Source organism: Planococcus citri, chromosome 3 (genome assembly GCF_950023065.1).
Source record: "Planococcus citri chromosome 3, ihPlaCitr1.1, whole genome shotgun sequence".
Lineage (NCBI taxonomy): Eukaryota > Metazoa > Arthropoda > Insecta > Hemiptera > Pseudococcidae > Planococcus > Planococcus citri.
In genome coordinates, this window is record NC_088679.1 from 39698144 (window position 1) to 39718241 (window position 20098).

Consider the following 20098-nt stretch of genomic DNA (forward strand, 5'->3'; position numbering starts at 1 on the left):
TATCGACGACATCTGAAGTCGAATGATTTTAAGAATTAAATTTTGTTGCTCTGTTTATGAATCTTGACTTTTTCAAATTTTTGGTAATCTGCAAGTAAATAGGTAGGTAGGTAGGTAAATACGAATTTTTCAATATTTGATTTTCAAAATATACGTTATCAACTAGATCAATATCAAATTTAAGTATAAATTTTACAATTTTGGGTCGGTGTAAATTTTTTATAAATAGTAGGTAAGTACTGTAGATATTAGGTAAGTATAGGCACGTACAAGAATGGAATATTTTCCATACTTATTGTTACACTTACTATAATCAAAATATCGTTAGCCTTTTGAAAATTTAACCCATTTTCTAAAATCGATTCCATCGGCTTAATCGTATGTTTAATAATTTATAAGTTATTAGAACGTAGTTATTTCTTGAAAAAAAAATAGGGTAAAAATAGGTAAAGAAAATGAAGGTATTTATAAAACATCGAAAAACACTAATCGCAAGATACTCATAATTTCCGCCCGATTAAATATTAAAAATCCTGAAACTCGTGAAAAATAAGAAAAATACCTTATGACCATCTTTTTAGGGAACAAAACTGCCTTGAAAAATACGAAGGATCTGCAGAAATTATTAAACGCACTAGGAATTTAAAACTACATCAGTTATTCGTTTCTTACCGGGTGTATAGTCTTCTTAAATGAATTTTGGGTGATTGTAAGATGCGTAGGTAAATAATAATACGTACATACATGATCGTGTAATACACGTAGGTACCTAGCTTAAATGGAAATTATATCTAAATGGGAATTCTTCTTGGAGAATTTTCCACATTCTTTATTCAATAAGCAATTCCCATCGCATATATGAAGCAAGTCGTAGGTACTGGTGCAGTGGTACAGCATACATGTAAAGAGAAAGCCTAAAATATCGCTAGGATATTCTTCAAGTGAAAATTCCACGTAAAAGTAGTTTACCTTCCGTGAAAATCTCTTTGGGAACCTCCTGCTCCTTGTGATACCCAAAGAATTCTTTTGAATGATTCTCCAATCATACATATATGAACTACCTATCACATTGGGTAGGTAAGTAATACCTATTAGGTACCTACTTATGCTTGCTTACACAAGAGTTATTCGAGATGGTGAGCTGTGAATACCTTCTTTCCAGCATTACAAAGTCTTTTTGTAACAGTTCATTCTACAGTCCTAAAAAACAAAATCAACAGAAACCATTTATAAATTGATCACTGTTGCATAAAATAAACCTCCAAAGCATTATTTAATTGTCAAAAATGAGTTCTCTGATTTATAGGTTGGAATTAGAAGGAAAATGATGAATGAAGAGAGATAAAAATTTTAAAAATGATCAGTATTAAGATAAAATTTGAATTTTTTTCACCTGAAAACCTGATCTAATCGTAAGCATCTCATTTTTTAAAGTCCATACGCAATTTTTGTGACATAAAACATCTTTGGACGTTTTTCCAATTATAATAGTTTTAATATTTTTATTTTTAAAACAGCTTAGTATGCTTCACAATTTATAAAATTACTCATTGAAATTCCACATTGCATTTTTTTAGGTAGCGAGGAATTTTGTCAAGTGAATACAGACGATTCATTACACGGAAACTTCGAATTATACCTACCTATTTTAATACTCTCAACAATTCTTTATTTTTTTTTCGAACAACCTGTTGTTATTGAGAGTGGTTTTATAATCGGATTTTTTTTTCACGCAATAATTAAAAAATTGAAAGTCTATTAAAACGTATCTGACAAATAAATATTTATTCGTAGCCGAGCCACAAAAGCGCAGACTGTTTAATAAGTGAAATATAAAACGCGTGAAGAGTTATTCGAAGGGTAATTTTTGTGTAAACTATTTTAAAATTCAGACAACGTTTCTCAAATCATTCATATTCTGAAACCGGACCAATATAGTGTGCTCGAACGTTACCCATTATTGTAATTTGGACGATATGAGACACGATGAAGGTACATTATTTAGTACGTGCAGCAGTATTTCTTTTCAATAAAAAGTTACATACTCGTAAATTTCGAAACACTTGTTACAAAATATCTTTTTAATAATTTTTTTTTTGTAGAATAAAAAAATACATCAACAGAGTAACCGCACATGGCCGAAAAAAAACATATACCAACGAAAAGCTAGCGTAATATCGATGCGTAATTATAAACGTACATAGAAAAAAAATGGTAATATTCAAAATGCGTGCAAGTGGAAAATCATGAAAGGCAGTGGCGCCTTTGTAATAAAATTCAATTCCGGGAGTTCGCCTTTATTGTCAACCATTCAGATTTTTTGCTTGGTTCAGTATCGCTTAAGCATTTCATATTGATAAAAGTTTTTCTTTTTGTTTTTAGCGTAATTTTTTACGTGCGTCGAATAAGCGATATGTTCGATCAATGTGTTTCTAATGTGTAACACAGAAATTTAAATTTAACACCGGGGGTAATAAATCCAAAAATGTCGTTTTTCTCTCTACCTACCTATTCGTTTCATTAAGTACACCTACATGTAGTACATATGTATACGACTATACGAGTATAGGTAGTGGTAGAGGTACCTATATTCTTTAAATTGCGTGTTTCTTTTGGTTAGTAGCGTACTAGTATATTTGATAATGAAACCTGATAATAAAGAATGTACAGTATGGTATTTTACAGCGTAAATATTTTAGCTGTGATACACGCACCGTAAATCGATTTTTATTGAGAAAATTAGAAATCGAACAAGTGTGAAAGTTATTTTCTCATCTTTTTCGTGTAATTGAACAAAAATAGGTGACCTTCTCAGGTACAATTTTTGAAATGAAAAATAAAAGAAAGAATGAAATAGCCACCTTACATTTAATATCGTACCTCTACCTATAATACCTATTCTAAAGGTAATTCCGAATGACATTTTTCTACTTAATTTTTTCGCCTGTGAATTTCATAAACAATTATATCTGAAACTGGAATTTTCCAGTTACTTTCGTATTTCGTTTCCGATTTCTCTCAATTATCGTCAAAGGGTAAATATATTTTTGGGTTGAAGTAGGTACAGCTTTATCCGATGTCTAATCACAATATTCTTTTTAAATCTAGTGTTCTTCTTTTTCTTCTTTTTTTAAACAAAATTTCATTGCATTATTTACATACTTAGTTAAACTGGCTGATTTTAGCTAGAAAATGAGATCTTGAAAATTTTCAATCAGAAAAATACGAATTTTAACCACTGCATTTTGCACTCTAATGTATCGTTGAAAGAAAAACAGTCCAATTTTTGGGAGGCTCGAATTGAGACAAAAACAGAAAAAAGTGCATTTTTGTTTCAATGGCCTTTTGTTACTTACCCAGAAATTTGACAACATAATTATAAGATGAATGTATGGGGAATAACTAATCAGGTACGTAATTTAGACCTCATATTATGAACCGTGCCTCAATATTTTTCAATGTAGGTAAGTAATAAAAATTTGTCCAATAAAAAAAAAACAGAAAATTTGTTCAAATGATGCATTTTTTTGATTATTTAATAATAATTGAAATTAATGAAATAAATCGATGGCGACGATTCCAATCAGGATTCAATTTAAATTACGACTCGGATCAAAAATGTCACGATTTGAAAAAAGGAATTTTCAATGAACCATTGAGTACCTAGGTATACATTTTTCAAAATACTCTCAATTTTACTAAAACATCGAGTTTTTGGCAATGTTCAGTTACCTATTTATTTTCCCATTACAGTTTTTATGTTTTCCTTTCATTTGAAGAAATTTTAATGGTGTTTCGTGCAATTTTTGCGAAATTATTTAAAACTTCATCAACTTTTTTGATAATTCTTAACAATTATTTTGAAAATTTAACAGTTATTCTGGAAAAATTTGATGTTATTTTTGCAAAATTTCACTGAATTTTGATAATTTGATCAACCTTTTATAATTTACTACCATTTGTTTGATATTAGAGCAGTTTTGCGATATTTCACTCGAATTTCCAGATTATTCATCAAATTGCAGACATTTTAAACCGTTTACAAGTTTTCGTGTCGTTTTAGGCAGTTTTCAGACAATTTTTGCAAAGTTTGCTCCAATATATATTTTGATTTTTTAATCAATTGACGATAAGCTTTCATAGCTGAGAAGTCAGTTCAACAAATACCTTACAGTAGAAGCAAATTACTTTAGTACAACAGCCGAATTCGAGATGTCCTCAAAATTTAAAGGATCCTGGAATCAATATTTTATTTTAAGAGTCTGCTTTCGATAACACGGCAACAATTTGTACATCGATTCACGTCATCGAATCAATTTCAAATTGATTCCGCATTAAATAACGCACCAATTTAAGCCAATCATGGCGAACTGTAAATAAAAAAAAAAATAATTAAAACAGCGCAACGAAAGATTTAATTCGAAAAAAAACCCTCCACGCTGGGGAACGTGTATAAAAAAGCAATACAGTTGGCCTGTAAACAATTCGACTATGAAAAAAATGCAAATTTTCACGTATCTATTTCAACACAGGGAGTTGATTTTTTAGCGATTTAAAATTTCATCCGAACGTACCTAACGCAATTTTTGTGGATGGTAGGTTCCAGTTGAACACACACGATACCTATTCGTATTATACCTACGAGTATATACGTTCTCATACAGCGAGATACACCTACGTACTCCTAATTAAATCAAAACCCAAACCCTGCACGAAGATTCATTTGTTAAATAAAACGCATAAGCAGTTTTTTTTATCTGTTTACAAATTTATCGGTTTTTCAGTTAGCAAAAAAGTACCTCCAACATGTTGCTCTTCGTGTTTCATTTATTTCTTAATCAAGTTTTTAAAAAACGCGTGCAATGATCATAGGTGAAAAATTATCGGATATTTGCAGCGTAAAAATAATAAATGAATCTGCCTATCAAATAATATTTACATTCGCGCCAGTTGAGAAAAATAAATCAACGCGTGAAATTTTATGCATATGCGACTCTCCATGTATACCTACTCCAAACTGAAAATATTTTATTTGAGAACGGTGGCGAAGTAAAAAAAAAACGATTGGTTTATTTTTGCGAGCTTCGTGACTTTCAGCTTTCGTTTTTTGTATTAGATTACGAGCGCATGAGTTGGATTTTTTTTAGTTTACATTGATAAAAATTTCTTATACGTGAGCTGATATTCAGATTATGATTCTGTCGTTCTGTTCGTTTACACAATCGAAATCTAATACTGTGTAAGAAGAACAGCCGAGCCGTTGGCAGTGCCTTCTATATGTTTTTTCAATATGCAAATTTGCTGGCTAACCACAGGTACATATAATTTTTAGTACACTCGAGTGAATTTTAATAAGCAACTTTACAGGATGGTAACTGCATCGGTGACGTGATAACTTGATCGAATTTATATCCACGGTCGAGTTATTTTTTTTACCGAATTTCTCATCGTTTAAAATTTAAGCTCAAGATTACATCGAATACCTAGGTACCTACCTAATTCGATTATATCGAAACGATTTTACCAACGTGTACATTTCTGTAATTTTTTCCCCTTGGTTGCCTATACTCTCACCGAAGAATGCGAAATAGCTCCAATCGGAATCGAAAACGCATACGCAAGTGAAAAATTTGAAATATTTATAGAATGTTTTCGAATATATCTGCGATTTAGTTTTAAAAAAGGCCCACATTTGCGTATGTGTTTGCATTCAGAACAGCATGAATCAGTATAGGTAGGAAGTGAAATACATATCAAGTTTTCATACGTTTTCATGCGGATGAATTCGAGAAAAAAATGATAAAATTTTTGAAATATTTAACCATATAAGTAGGAAACGAAAGGGGAAAAAATCAATAATTTAAAATAAAAATATTTTACTTTATTTTTTACAATATGGTAAGCATGTTTTCATCTTAGGGAGTAGATATATAGGCTCACATAGATGTACCAATGTAATATGTAAATAAATAAAAAAATATTTAAATTGAACAAAATGTTTAATTCATTGTCAAAAGGAAGAAGCATTTTTATTAGAACTCGATTTGTAAAACCTCATAGAAGAAAAAAATAAACGCTATACCTACCTACAGAAATGCACGTTTATTCGAACCACTTGGTGGTACATATATTTACGTTTAATGTAATAAGAGCAAGCTAACGTGGTAGGTATCCACTCATTGTTAACGCTAATGTGTATTGTCATTTGCTTATCAATGCGTTATCTAAAACAGGAAAGTGTAACGTACATATATTTAGGAAGTTGATTTTCTTAATAAGATACCTTTAACAATGTGTTAAACTTCGAATAGAAAATCTAAAAAGGAGAAAATTAGGGGCAAATGTGGAGAATTTAACCATTTACATCGACCATATGAAATACCTACTAAACTCGGTATGAATGAAAAATTTAAAAAGTAAGAGGTCAATTTTGAGTCACCTCTTAATAATAAAGTCACCAATTCGACAAATTCATTATTCAAGAATCCGCGAGTAATTTTTCGATCGTTTAATCAAACGCTAACTTATGCTTACCTACTTTTGGAAACCTGGATACCTGTATTTTGAATTATGAATTGTGAATTAGCTGAGTAAGCAAAAGACTACTCATTGAATAACGAAAAAGACCAGTTAGAATTTTTTATCTATACCCAGCCAATAGAAAAGCGCCTGAGAAATTTTTTATCCTAATTGTGTGCGAAATTCTTTCAAATATTTTTAAAATTTATTTTAAGAATGTTACACTTGAACTGTGCTCAAAAATTGTAATCGGACGTACAAAAAAGGTGAGCTGGACTGCCTTTGACCAATTTTTTCGAATTTTTCTGAAGTTCATTACTTGAGTAAAAAAGTTAAAAAGTACCTATTCTTCACCTTCAATGTGGCAGACTTCACTCAAATTGATTAAAAAAGCATGCTTTAACAGAATTATTCACCCTAGGTATAGTTTCCTTCAATCATGCTAGACTTGTTTTAAATGTCATATTCTGAATCAACGAATCAAATAACCCTATAATTTTTACTACTTTTTCGAACAACTTGACTATTTGTGAATGTTGAATAATCCTGTTAGTTATTCAGCTTGAAACCCAAAATTTTTCAAATATTAAGGAGGATGTTTCAAGTACATAAGTATTCGCTTCTTTAATAACTTTGAAATAATTCATACGTAGCTTTTGTGCTACGAAATAAAAGTTCAATTTCGATTGGATTAAGAATAAACGAGAGATAGAGAAAAAAAACACATAAAAACTTTAAATTTATTCGAATCCAGCCGCAAATCAACAATTACGATTTTTTAACGGTTATTTTAGAAAATTTCATTAAGTTCTTAATGAATGGTTAATAAAGGAATAAATATATATATTTTTTTTTTGAAATTTTCCTTTTAAATACTGTAACTTTTGTATACGTAATCAAGCTTAATCGCCCAACAAAAGGCAAAGTTTCTACAAATAACTTAATCACCATTTAACCGAGCATCTTCTATTGCGAATTGGCGAAAAACTTCGTGGTGGAGTTATAATTTCATTTTCAATTTAGGTACCTAAAAAAGTCTGATGTTTGAAATCCTTATTTTCGAAAAATTTGATCTAATAATGATTCATAATCTGAAAAATTTAGACCACTAATGAATCAATGATTTCCATCAAGTCTTCTCATAACAGTTGAAATACGTAAGTTCGGTGGTTGCTGTTTTTCTGGACGAATAATAAATACGAGATTAGGTATGTAAAGTAAGTAAGTATTTATCCATGTGAAGAGAGCGCAATTTACTAACACGAGTTCTAACACCAAAGTGAATACTTTTTTTTTTTACTAACGCCTTTTAAATAAGAATTACATACTTATTAAGCAGCATACAGAGAAGTAACGTAGCGTCGTGTCATTGAAATCGAAACACTTGATATTCAAATTTGTGCACGCTTTTCTCAACTACCCATTGTTCATTAACATAAGCGTGTTTCAAAACCTTCCACATTCTTGCGTCAGTTTGTATTTTACTATTCGAATGGAAAGCTCTCTTTACTATACTGAATCTTTGCAGTAAAGTTGTAGAATGACTAGAGCCTTACATACGAGGGTTTAGTTATATTCATACGATTAGAAGACAAATATTACCACTTTTAACACTCGTATGTACAATTAAATAATCTAACCCATTACACGAGTAGATTAGTTTTAAGTAGACGAGAAGAATATCACTTAATTGCATTAAGTATTTTAAATAATTTCCATCTCTTTGTCTTTTAGAAACACAATTTTGTGGTTATTTGATGAGAAAATTAGTTGAATACTTCCCTCTGGTTTAGGTCTACATTCGCTTAACTGACGAGTGCACACTTGCACAGTCAGAAGTGACGATCGCCGATCAAAACAAAACTTTGCTCATAAGAAGCTACGGAAAAAACAGACTGTCGATCGTAGACATTTCAAAGTATTTTTTTTTGTTTTTTGCGGAAAAGCACTTTGAAATTTTGACTTACCTAAAAAAAATCCTCGAAAATATGTAGTAAAAAGTTCGAATTTTCTTACATAAATGAGTACATAGATAACAACGTAATGAAAGTTCACTGTGAAAATTGACGATTTTTAAATGAGTGTTGTCCGAACTCTCCCCACTCCCTAGTCACCCCTATAGATGCATATGGTGTTGGTACCTACAGGTAAGCTGTAAGCATCAAGCAACATACTTGTATAGTTTTGCTAGAAGAGAGATAAAACGCGATGAAATTTTAGGTTACAAAAATTTGCTATTATTTAGGTTGCAACAAACGACCGTGCAATATATTCCAACGGTAAAATAAATAGTACCCACCATAAAACTAGGAAGAAGAATTGTTAAAGAATAGTTTCTTTACTATGTGGCAAACTTGCGACTTATTACGTTCAGTAAATTTTACTCGAATCCTAAATCTTGAAGCTTTGTGTGAATCTGCAGCTAGAAAAACGTATCGAAGCTATGTTACCTGTACGCGGAGCGATAAAAGTTTAGGTACAGTTTCGCGAACGAAATTTTTTTCACATTAAAGAAAAAAAATCTGTCAACCGAGTGAATAAAATGCAAGTAGAAATGCTGAAAAATTACGAAGAAAAATAATGGCAAGAATATACTTGGGTAATAAATGCTCGCTTCATCCTTTTTTTGTTCGCTAATATGGCGCATTTAGCTGGCTGAGAATCGTGTAATAATTCCAGCAGAAATTTATAACGCCAATACTACAATACACTTTTCAATTTAGAAATGCGAATTCACCTCGCTTTTTAATTTCAAAAGCGTGTAATTTTTTTAATGACTTGGTAAGATGATGACAAGTTTCTCAAAAGTAGGTATGTACATACCTATAGCGCGAATGGTAAACGGTCTCAATGAAAGTTGCACAAAATAAGCAATTTGTGAGGGATTCGTTAGAGAAAGCTGCGAATTATAGAGTACTATTATTATCAACGCCAATTACTGGAGTCTTTATTATTATCATTGTTGTGATTTTTTTATTACACATTGATGCAACGTGCGAACAATAAAACACGATTCGTCAGTAAAAGATGACGCCACGATTGTAATTTTTATAACGAAGTATATACAAATCGAATTTCATGAAAAAACATATTGTACGACAGATTTAAATTTCATTTCTTCGAGAAAAAAGACGACACGAATTCATCGTGATGAATTAGTCGCCGAATTGGATTTTCATTCCACGAACTTGTATGTAAGTACTTGGGTACCTAGTACCTACCTGTACCTAATTTAAAAAATTAATCTCGAGTTTTACTTTTGCAATAAAAATAAACCCTCGCCAACCCGGTTCGTCATTACTTTTTTTAATATCTTTATCAACAAAACGTCGAACGTTTGTAAACAAAATTACACCATAAGGCGGGTAAGTAGGTATATGTCTAAAGTAAGTTTTCATTAATCACTATTTTCATTGATACAACTTGTTGTAACTTTTATTTGTTTAGTGATGACCTGCGGTTTCGCTTCACCGTTCGTAATTTTAATCGTTTCGAATACCTTGTAAATGGATTCAACGTTACAACCAAGAGTCCCGTGCTGAAAACTTCCATAGTTGAGTATTATAATTTTATAATTAATGGGTTTAGTCGTAACACGAAAATCTTTTGATCTTTGGTGTATTATACTTGTGTTGCTATCGTGGTGTACGTACTCTTTTTTTGTAGGTTGGTATTCAAAAAAAAAAGTTGGAATATCGTTGCGATATTATACGTACCTACTTACCTATCGTATGTGTATGTAGATCATATTTAAATGCAAAATATGTCTGCCAAAAAAAAGATAGGTAGGTAGTACTGTATAGCAAACAAGTTAGTTCAATTCTCGATTCTTCTAAATATAATTAGCCTAGGTGTATAAAATAAAATTTTCGGAAACTAGGGGTAGGTTGCAAAGGATCATGAATCACGGATCATAGAGAATTTAATCACGGAATCACGATTTTTGGATCAATTTCCAAATAAGGAAAAAAAACTTACTATTTATATCTCCCCACCCCCACCCCCACAATACGCCCCAGAGTGATAAAATGAAAAATTTATCCGGTCAAACCAAGAGTTTTACACATGAGAGTTGATACTTTGGTGGGGGAAGGAGTCTTGAGGATGTCATGTCTCATTTTTAATGACTATTTCGCTCCAAAATTCAGAATTTGCCTTAAAAAGGAGGCACAAAATTGAAACTATTCGAAAATTTCAAAATGGATATATGTTATTATGATCAGGATTTTCAAAAGCACAGAACTCATTTCGAGGGCTATTTCACTTCAAACTCCAAAATGAGCTCCAAGAGAGAGTACGAAACCAAAATTTAAAAAAAAAATTCAGCGTTTCGGCATCAAAATAATTATTCACAAGGGTAATTCTCAAAAAAAGTTTAAATTTCAGTACTAAAATTTTTCAAAAATGAAAACCTTTTTTTGAAATTTTTTCAAAAGGGACTTGATTCTAGGCATACCCAGGACCCCTAAAATGACTTCAGGCCCAAGTCATCTTCAATAGGGGTGGGGGTAGGGGCTTCAAAAAAAATCGGTGTCACATGTTGAAAAAAAAAGCTGTTCACTACTTTTGGGTAGATATAGGTATAACTGGAGCAGTTATTAGTAGCTTTAGCTCACAAAAAGGTCGTCAAGTAGGTACTTTCCTTCACCGTGGACAAAAAAATCACGATAGCCATGACGAAATACCAAACTGTACTATCCACGACGTGAGAAAAAAAGAGCTATTTGTTTTACTGGTAATAGAATCAATAATTTTTCAATTTTCAAAGTTGTGGTCATCAAATACTTACCATTTGAATATTTTCTTTTTTTCAAGAAAAAAAATGTCTCTTTTAAACGTGAGAATGATAAGCCACGGCGACGGATCTGGAAAATAGTAATCTGTACAATTTTCACAGATTACCATTCGGAGAACGGGTGACTGTATTTCCTTGATAATTGTGAAATGGGCACAGCACTGCTATCACTGAAACAATACTACAGTGTAGCCATTTCACCGAAAAATTGGCCACGGCGATGGAGCAAAAACTGGTTACATCTTTTTATGACCTTGGTTTCAGGGTATAAGTATCATTCTGAAAATTTGTATTGGTTCTATCATTTACTCTGGATATCACACAATAATATGTACCCTTTTTTTCTCAGAAAAAGTGACAGTGTAATTAATTTTTGAAGATGAAGTTGAAAAATTGAAAGTGGTTACAAGCCACGACGATGGAATTTTCGGGGTTTGGGAGGACTTGGCCCATAGTGGAGGGGGGTTGGGAGACATGAAATGATATGCACGTGATGCCCGAGGTGGTATCTACACAATGCCACCGAAAAAAAATTTCAATTGTAAATAGTATTCAAGTAAACCACCTGTTAGGTACATACATGATTTTTAAACTTTTTTTGAGAATTACCCATAATTGTCTTTCACTCCTTCTGACAGTTTTTTAAAAATACCTCAGCAAATGTGGTTTTGGTTGTGCGTTTTTTTTTAAATTTTGACTTCATATTTTTAAAAATTTTGAAATGATTCGCGATTACGAATCACTGTTTGAAGCCACGGATCATGTATCATTGAGAAACTATCCGCATCAAAGTTTTATATGACCCGTAGCAACCCTGAAATACTATAAGAAGTACACTTGAATCTGACTGTTACGAGTAATTTAAAACTATACACAGTACGTAAACCTACCAATAGGGTAGGTTAACCTACCGTGTAATATTTATCCCTGTCAACAATGCGTCTCAAACCTTGTTAAATTAGTTTGAGTTTCGCGTTACGAAAAATTAACACATTAACCGACTTATGAGACACACCTATTTACATTTCCCAACTTTTTAAACAAACTAGTACATATATTGATTTTCAAACGATTATGTTGTCATTTTTTAGTTGAAAAGAATTTTCCAATTCCAAAGTACCGTTTCAAAGTTTTTACCTATTTTAGAATCCGAACCAAAGATTTTACTTAATCAACTGTAGGGTAATAAAAGTTTCCACACGTACTTTTTAAAAAAGAAGGAAGACAGATTTTGAGATGGAAATTACAAATACTTGATAAAATTCGTTCAAACACAAATAAGTACATACATCTTTATTTTACTCCCAACTCAGTACGTTCTGCAAGTTGCAGCGTATCAAAACTGAGCTTACAAGAAGCAGTTAAACGCTTGATTCAACTAATCAACCTCTAAGACGTTGAGAAAAAAAAACACGAAAAAGGGGAAAATTTACTACCTAAACCAGTGCGATAGTTTTTATTACCTACAACGATAATTACATTCATCTTTGTAGATACATTTCGTCATTAATTTTATAATCGCGTAATTGGAAACACGTTTTAGAATTTATGGCGAAAATTTCACCACAGCCTAGGAAATTTCGCGTGAGAAATATTTTTGATGAATTTTTCTCTTTTGAATATTGTGATATGGGATTTGTTGAAGTTCAATTAAAAAGAATAAGCGCCCTTTTAGAGTAGTTAACGAGCCAGCAGGAAGTTCTACGGGATGACTTTACGGTTATGGTTTTATGTAAAGCCTCGAATTTTGGAACTAATAAAGATTCTTTTAAACTTTCGCCTTAGCTTTATAGTTGTTCTCTTTATTTCGTTGATTTACGACGAAGCACATACAAATTCCAGAAATCTCGTTATAAGGTATATCTTTCAAGTATTCAAGGACTTGATTTTTTCTCCTCGACCAGCGTTACTTAAAACGTGTTGTCAGAAAAAGAAAGCTGAAAAAAAGATCTATCTACCTACTTTACTTGTTAAAAATATAATTAACAAAGTTCGCCGTGAACTTAGCAATTTTCCTGTCAAGATGAACCATTTTTATTTTTCGAAAATCAATAAATAAAATGAATTCTGGACTCGCCTACGTTTAAAGTGTTTACTATCGTGCATTAAATACGAGTAAAGACAAGGTTACATGTTTGATACTTTTATAATTAAACATTAAAGAGGGTATTATACAAGAGTAGCATGCAAAGCGAAATACCTTTTTCTTCTGCTGATAACTGCAGCAGGGAATTGCAAACCTCGTAAAGTTTTATACTTTCATCGATTTACATTAAGCTTTAACCTCACTTTGGTGATTATCTAAACGTTTGTCATGCAATGCCAATTTTCACGATGTGTTCGCGGATACTGTGAAAAAAATTCGATATTTTTTTCAATTAATTTACTCGCATAAGTATACAAAACCTATTAACGAGTGAAAACATTCACCAGGCGTGTGAAATGCACCCCTCAAACTCGTAGCTTAAAAACGTCTGGATCGTCTACGTATACACGAGTACCTACGTAGGTAAAATACATAGGTATACAAAAATACGGTAGAATAAAACGAAAAGCATAAGACAAGTAGGCAGAGATAATTTCCCACTCGAGTAGCATCGCATTCCAAAATTAGATCCACATGTTGCGGTCGACTTTTCTCATTTTACGACAACTTGCAAAGACGTATTGTCCGCATTTCTCCAGATTTCGGTTACGAAACGCACCTACTTTCAACTTTTAGAGCACATAAAGGCAAAAAAAGAATATAAGTAGGTAGGTACCCAAATAAGAATTCGTTTTAATACCGATTTAACTATTTTGCCAAAGTATCCGCTACTTATTTTGAAAGCTTTCCTCTTCAAATCCATTTTATATCGATCAAATTACCCGCATTATATTTTAAATTATATTCAATACACAATAAAACCTTATGAACATGATAAAAATCAACGTTTTTTTATATTTTTCAAGAAGGTTTTTTTAAAAAATATTTAAAGTAAGGAGGTATGTATACCTATTGACGAATCGTTACGATTGTAATACATATTAAGTAAATTGTCAAATGAGTAATAAAATATTTTTCTCGCGTTGAAAATTTGCATGTTAATCTGCGTAGTAAAATTGTAACTCTTAAATAACTCCTCATGAATCTCACTCAGAGATCGTCTCGGTCATTCAGCCACTGAGTTGGTTCTTTTTTTTCTACCAAAGAATAATTGGGATCTAGGTATAGGAAACTATATAGATTTCAAGAAAACAGTTGCCAAAACGAAAAATTGAAGGTCCTAGGTACAGAGTTCTTCCATAAGTTGACGAAATCAGCGACTAGCTATTTATTATTCGCGGAAATGCCCATAATTTCTCGTCGAATTCGAATTACAATCATGTCTAAAGCTCTAATTTTAACATAGGTAGGTAAGTACGAGGGGTATCTCAAAAGTAACGCCTGTTTTGCTCTTGTTTCGCGACATCGCAACCAAGGATCATGAAATTTGGAGGGATTTTAGATTTTGAGTGTGGGAACACACTGGCGGTTAGAAATTGCCGATACGAGTACTAGAACGTGTTCCACGCGTCAGCAAACATGAAGCTACCACTGGAGAACACTTCTGTTGGCCCTTTTTTGGCGGTGGTTCACCAGGTTTGCGCCAAGCCATGCTCGCAGCTTTCGTCTCTGGGGTGAAATGGTGAGCCCAACATTCATCACCAGTCACTATTTGATTAAAAAGAATGTCTTTTTCTTTTCAGTAGAGCTTGAAAAGAGGTTCACATTGATTTTTGTGCTCCTCAGTGGGCAGTCGCGGTACTCAGCGCGCTAAAAGCTAAGGAAATCCCAATTTTTTATCAATTATCCGCGAAAATTGTGGTTCGGCCACAGTTGGGTGACATTCGGAGACAGATTTTGTCCACTGTGAACGGTATATTCTCGCCTAGCATCTCACGAAAGCACGCAACATTCACTTCTGTTAGGCTGTCGTCCGGCTGGCTGGTGCGCTTCTCGCCCTCTATCGCAGTTCGCTCCTCTTTGAACGTGTTACACGAACGTCGCGCGGTCGAAACATCAAAACTCAGTTTGCTATACACTAGGACCAGCTCCTCGTGCATTTTATTCGCCTTCCAACCTTTGGTTCGCAAAAAACGAATCACTGCATGGCGATCAGAAACAGACGTGTTTTCCAAAGGCCACTTCATGTTTACGGATGCGTGGAACACGTTCTACAACTCGTATCGGCAATTTCTAACCGCCAGTGTGTTCCCACACTCAAAATCTAAAATCCCTCCAAATTTCATGATCCTAGGTTGCGATGTCGCGAAACAAGAGCAAAACAGGCGTTACTTTTGAGACGCCCCTCGTAAAAAAAAAGAAAAGTATTTTGGAGGCCCAAATTTTTCAAAAAAAAAACTTAGATCATTTTTCTACATTATATTGTTCTAAATGTTAACTTCTTTTTTTTATCGAGCCGTTTTGACACAAGTAAAAAAAAATGGTTTTGGGAGTCCATTAGAAAACGCGAAAAAATGTTCAAAAATCTTAAAATGTGTAAATTAGGTAGCTACAACTTTGGAAAGCTTTCTAAAACACCATAACTGCCAACGCGTTTTAGAGGCCACTCGTCACATGGTCAGAAAAACAGTAAATATGTACTTTTAGACGCCAATTTTGTTTTTAAAAAATTCCATAAAATTTCGACGTGCGATTGGGCATCTACAACTCTCAGAATTTTCCCCCTTTATTCTTACTACCGCGCCGTCATGTTTTGTGGGTCATTTCAACCTAAATAGGCAAGTAAAGAAAATATGTTTTTTGAGGTCCATTGATTTGAAAAAAAAATTGAAATCTTGAAATGTGCAATATTCCAACTGTCAACGAGTTTGGGGCCATTTCGAAAAGTATTTGTGAGTTCGAATTTTTTCAATAATATGCCATTAAATTTTCAAAATGAGTGATTGGTCAATATGTACAACTTTGGTATTCTTTTATTATGTCATATTCTAATAACGTGTATTGAAGGCCATTTTCGACACGAACGAGAAACAGCATGTTTTTTGAGTTCTTTGACCAAAAAAAAACTCGAATCCTGGAAATATACAATTGGCCAGCTACAATTCTAGGAATTTTCGGATTTAAATAATGTTCTCCCTATCAATATGTTTTGAAGGCAACTTTTATTAAAAAAAATTTAACCTTCAAAAATACTGTTGGGCTTTTAATCGTAATTTTAATTTTGACGTCACTAAAAATAGATTTTCCTAAATAAAAACTGGTTATAGATTTGTTTAAAAATTATTGATGATTGCAATTTTTGGTCTATTTTGAAACATTTGAAACCTCGTAAAATCCTCAATTTTTCGTTTAAGGATCTGAAGCTTTTCAGGGGGACAATCTTGCAAGAAATCACAAACTCGAAAAAATTACTTACACGTTCCCATGGAAGCTTAGGAAGGCGAAAGAAATTCTTTTAAAATAAATTCAAGCTAAATCAGAAGATCTGACTTCATTTTTGGTTAAGGTTCACAATAGGTAATTGTAGAGAGTAATAATATAGATCTCATTGTGAATATTGTATGTACTATGTACCTACGGCCCTACGCATGTATTTACGGCGAACTGGTTATGCAAATCTATTAGCATATTTCGAACAACGAACAAGCATAACGCAAATCTCGGAAATATTATGTACCTCGTATGTCCATTGTTCAAAGACGTATGTTCACTCCTCCCTCTCCTAAAAAAAATATTTTTGAACGTACAGTTCAAAATGTATTTTAAACATCGCCTAAATTAGAAATTCAACAATATGTATTGATAAAAAAAATTGATAAATGTTAATGCTTCTATTAAATTTGGAAATGAATTTTCAAGTTGTACTAGGTATTTATGCTTTAAAATGGCTCTCTTCGAAAAATTACAAAAGATTTTTTCCTTATTCGCCCAAATAATGGTCCACTTTTTTGTAAGTTTCTCATTTAAATGCTACGTTATTCTTATTTTGTACCCTTCGAAAATCAATAGAAAAAATAATCAAAGAACCCTAACGCAAACTCCCAGTATATCGTGATAGAAAAAAGCGACGAATTTTTTACAACCACAAGTCCTCTTTTACGGACATAATAACCACATTTGTCGTTATCCTATCTCGACAAGTTATGCATTAAAAACGTAATGTAATTTCTGAAACAATATCAACGCATTTATATTCCATGTGAAGTTCATTCAAAACATAAATACAAACAAATATAATATCGAAAGCAATGCAATGATTAGGGGAATACACAAAATATACAAGTATACATACTATGCAACGCAAACACATACACGCAACAGTTTTCGATTTAAATGGAAGAAATAGCTGTATACTACTACCTTGAAGGTGTGAGCTGTTTTGAGTGAGTAAGCAAACGAAATATAGACTTTGAGATCGTCGGTACAATAATCTCAAATAAACTGCACGTACGACTATAAGTAGAACGAAACCAGAGTACAAATAAAACTATCAGCTTTACTATTGCAAGTTTTAAAAACACAGCATGACGATGAAAAAGAGAGAAGAGTTTCAACTTAAAAACAAGAGCGTAAACAGTTTTTTTTTAAAATCTTATATGCTTTCGAACGTCATTTGAGGATTTATTTGAAACTTACTATTAACTGTCACAACTAGCATACTTTCGCCAGAAAATTTTCTTTTATAAGATTTCCATTCATAGTTGTCTTTTGTGCGATATAAAATTGAAGAGTTGGTAAAAATTTTACCATTTTACAGATGTTACAACAAATGAAGAACATCTTATGGAAACGAAATATTACTAGCGTTGTATTGTTAGCCTCATTTAAAGTGGACGTTTGTTGAAAGATTCTTCACTCAATTTTTACGACGAGAGTTGGCAAAAGTATTTTTTAAAATAACCCGAGAATGTATCCATCTCTTATAGTAGAATTATTCGCGAAAAACAATGAACATTATGAAGTTCATGACGTTTTCACACCATAATAACATTGTATTTGGATTAGTTGTCAGATTTTGAACAATTTAGGCTACATATAGATATTTTTTATTCGACTGGTAAACCTATTAAAAAGCAATTGAAAATGTAACCGAGAGAAGATGACAATGATCCTTCTTCAATCAAACATATTTTCATGCAGATACCTGCCTACATATATTATGTTATTATTGTTATTAATCCAAAGATTTAAAAACAGAGTGGCGCGGAGAAAAAAATTCTTAGCTGTTGAACCTTTTCAGTTCCATTCCACCATATTGGACAAACACGAATAGGTACATGTAGGTATAAAGGGAAACCTTATACATATTCGTATAGTTACTTAATAAACAAAATTCCAACTCAAACCGTAAGATTTTGCGGATAATGAAAACAACTGTGCGCGATGACAACGATATTACCATCTACGTGAGAATGTAAATTTAAAGCAAAGACATATTACTCGATTACATTCGAAAAGGATAGCTTAATTAAAGATGAAATTATAGCTAAATCTATTTTCGAAGGTTTTATAGAAGTATTTCTGCGGCGTTTAAAATATTGCGCCATAATATAGAGAAATAATCGCCGGGAAAAAAATATTAGAAGCAGTTTACTCCTTAATTCATATGACAGTATTACCTTCAAGTTAACCGAAATAACGAGACATAGGTATATTGGATTTTAGGATAAATTGCTTTAGCTCTTGTGCGACGTGCCTACAAAATGAATTATTTCCTCTTCCGTTCCTTTACTTTAATAAGGTAAAGGTTTGCTTTTGATGATAGAATGTACCTACAGTGTAGGTAACACATGGTTAAAGATTTGTTTGTTAGTGAGAACATGACTTGTAAATTAGAACAAAATGTATGCATACCGACGACGATCCAAAATCACATTGAAATTTTCAAATTGCTAAGTGAGGAATTTTAAAATTACATAATATGCAAAATTCATAATCTAATATTTTTTCAATTTTAGTGTGCGATAAATAATGTTTGAGAAGTAGCGCCTATAACTAGGTAAATAAGTGTACCTACCTATCTACTAATCACGTCGTGTAGGTTAACTTCATTAATGCTGATACTGGAACAAAATTCCCAGATAGATAGATTACGTTATAAATGTAGGTAGTAGGTAGGTACCCAATAACCATAAGGGTGGAGTATCAACGCCAAAGGTTGAGTTATTAGGAGAACAACATGTTGATGCTGCCATAAAATTACCCATCAAACAATGTAACTATTAATAGATACTCGTTCTCGTTCACACGTGTACATGAAGATAATTATCTATTAACATAATATAGAGGTACAATCAACTGTAATATCATAGTTATACCTATGTACATCAAATATTGAATGAGTTAGAACAGAAGAGAGCAGTGATTTGATTTCAGCTCTTACTACGGATGTATAAAGATGTCTTCGTACCACATGTACCTATAACCCAACTATACCTACATAAACGTAGAAGTTGTGTGATAATGTATATGTTCTATGCCATGAATAAATTATTCGATTTTTCATTCAGTCTTTGACATCCCAAGAAATCCTAAAAAGTTTGATGTTTTTGTAACAAATATTTTAGCTTTTTTTTTGAAACTCAATACCTACACAATTTTTTTATTACAAGGGAGGTGTAGGTAGTAGGTACCCATTCTAACGAGACGAAATTTTTTATAGCAAACAAAAAAATCGAAAAAGGATTCAAAAGTGCACCAAATCTCATGAGCTAAATTTTGTTTTTTGTTATTCGTGGAATTTTCAAAAATTTAGGGGCTCATTTTTCTGAAAAAAATCACTCAATTTTTCAAAACTG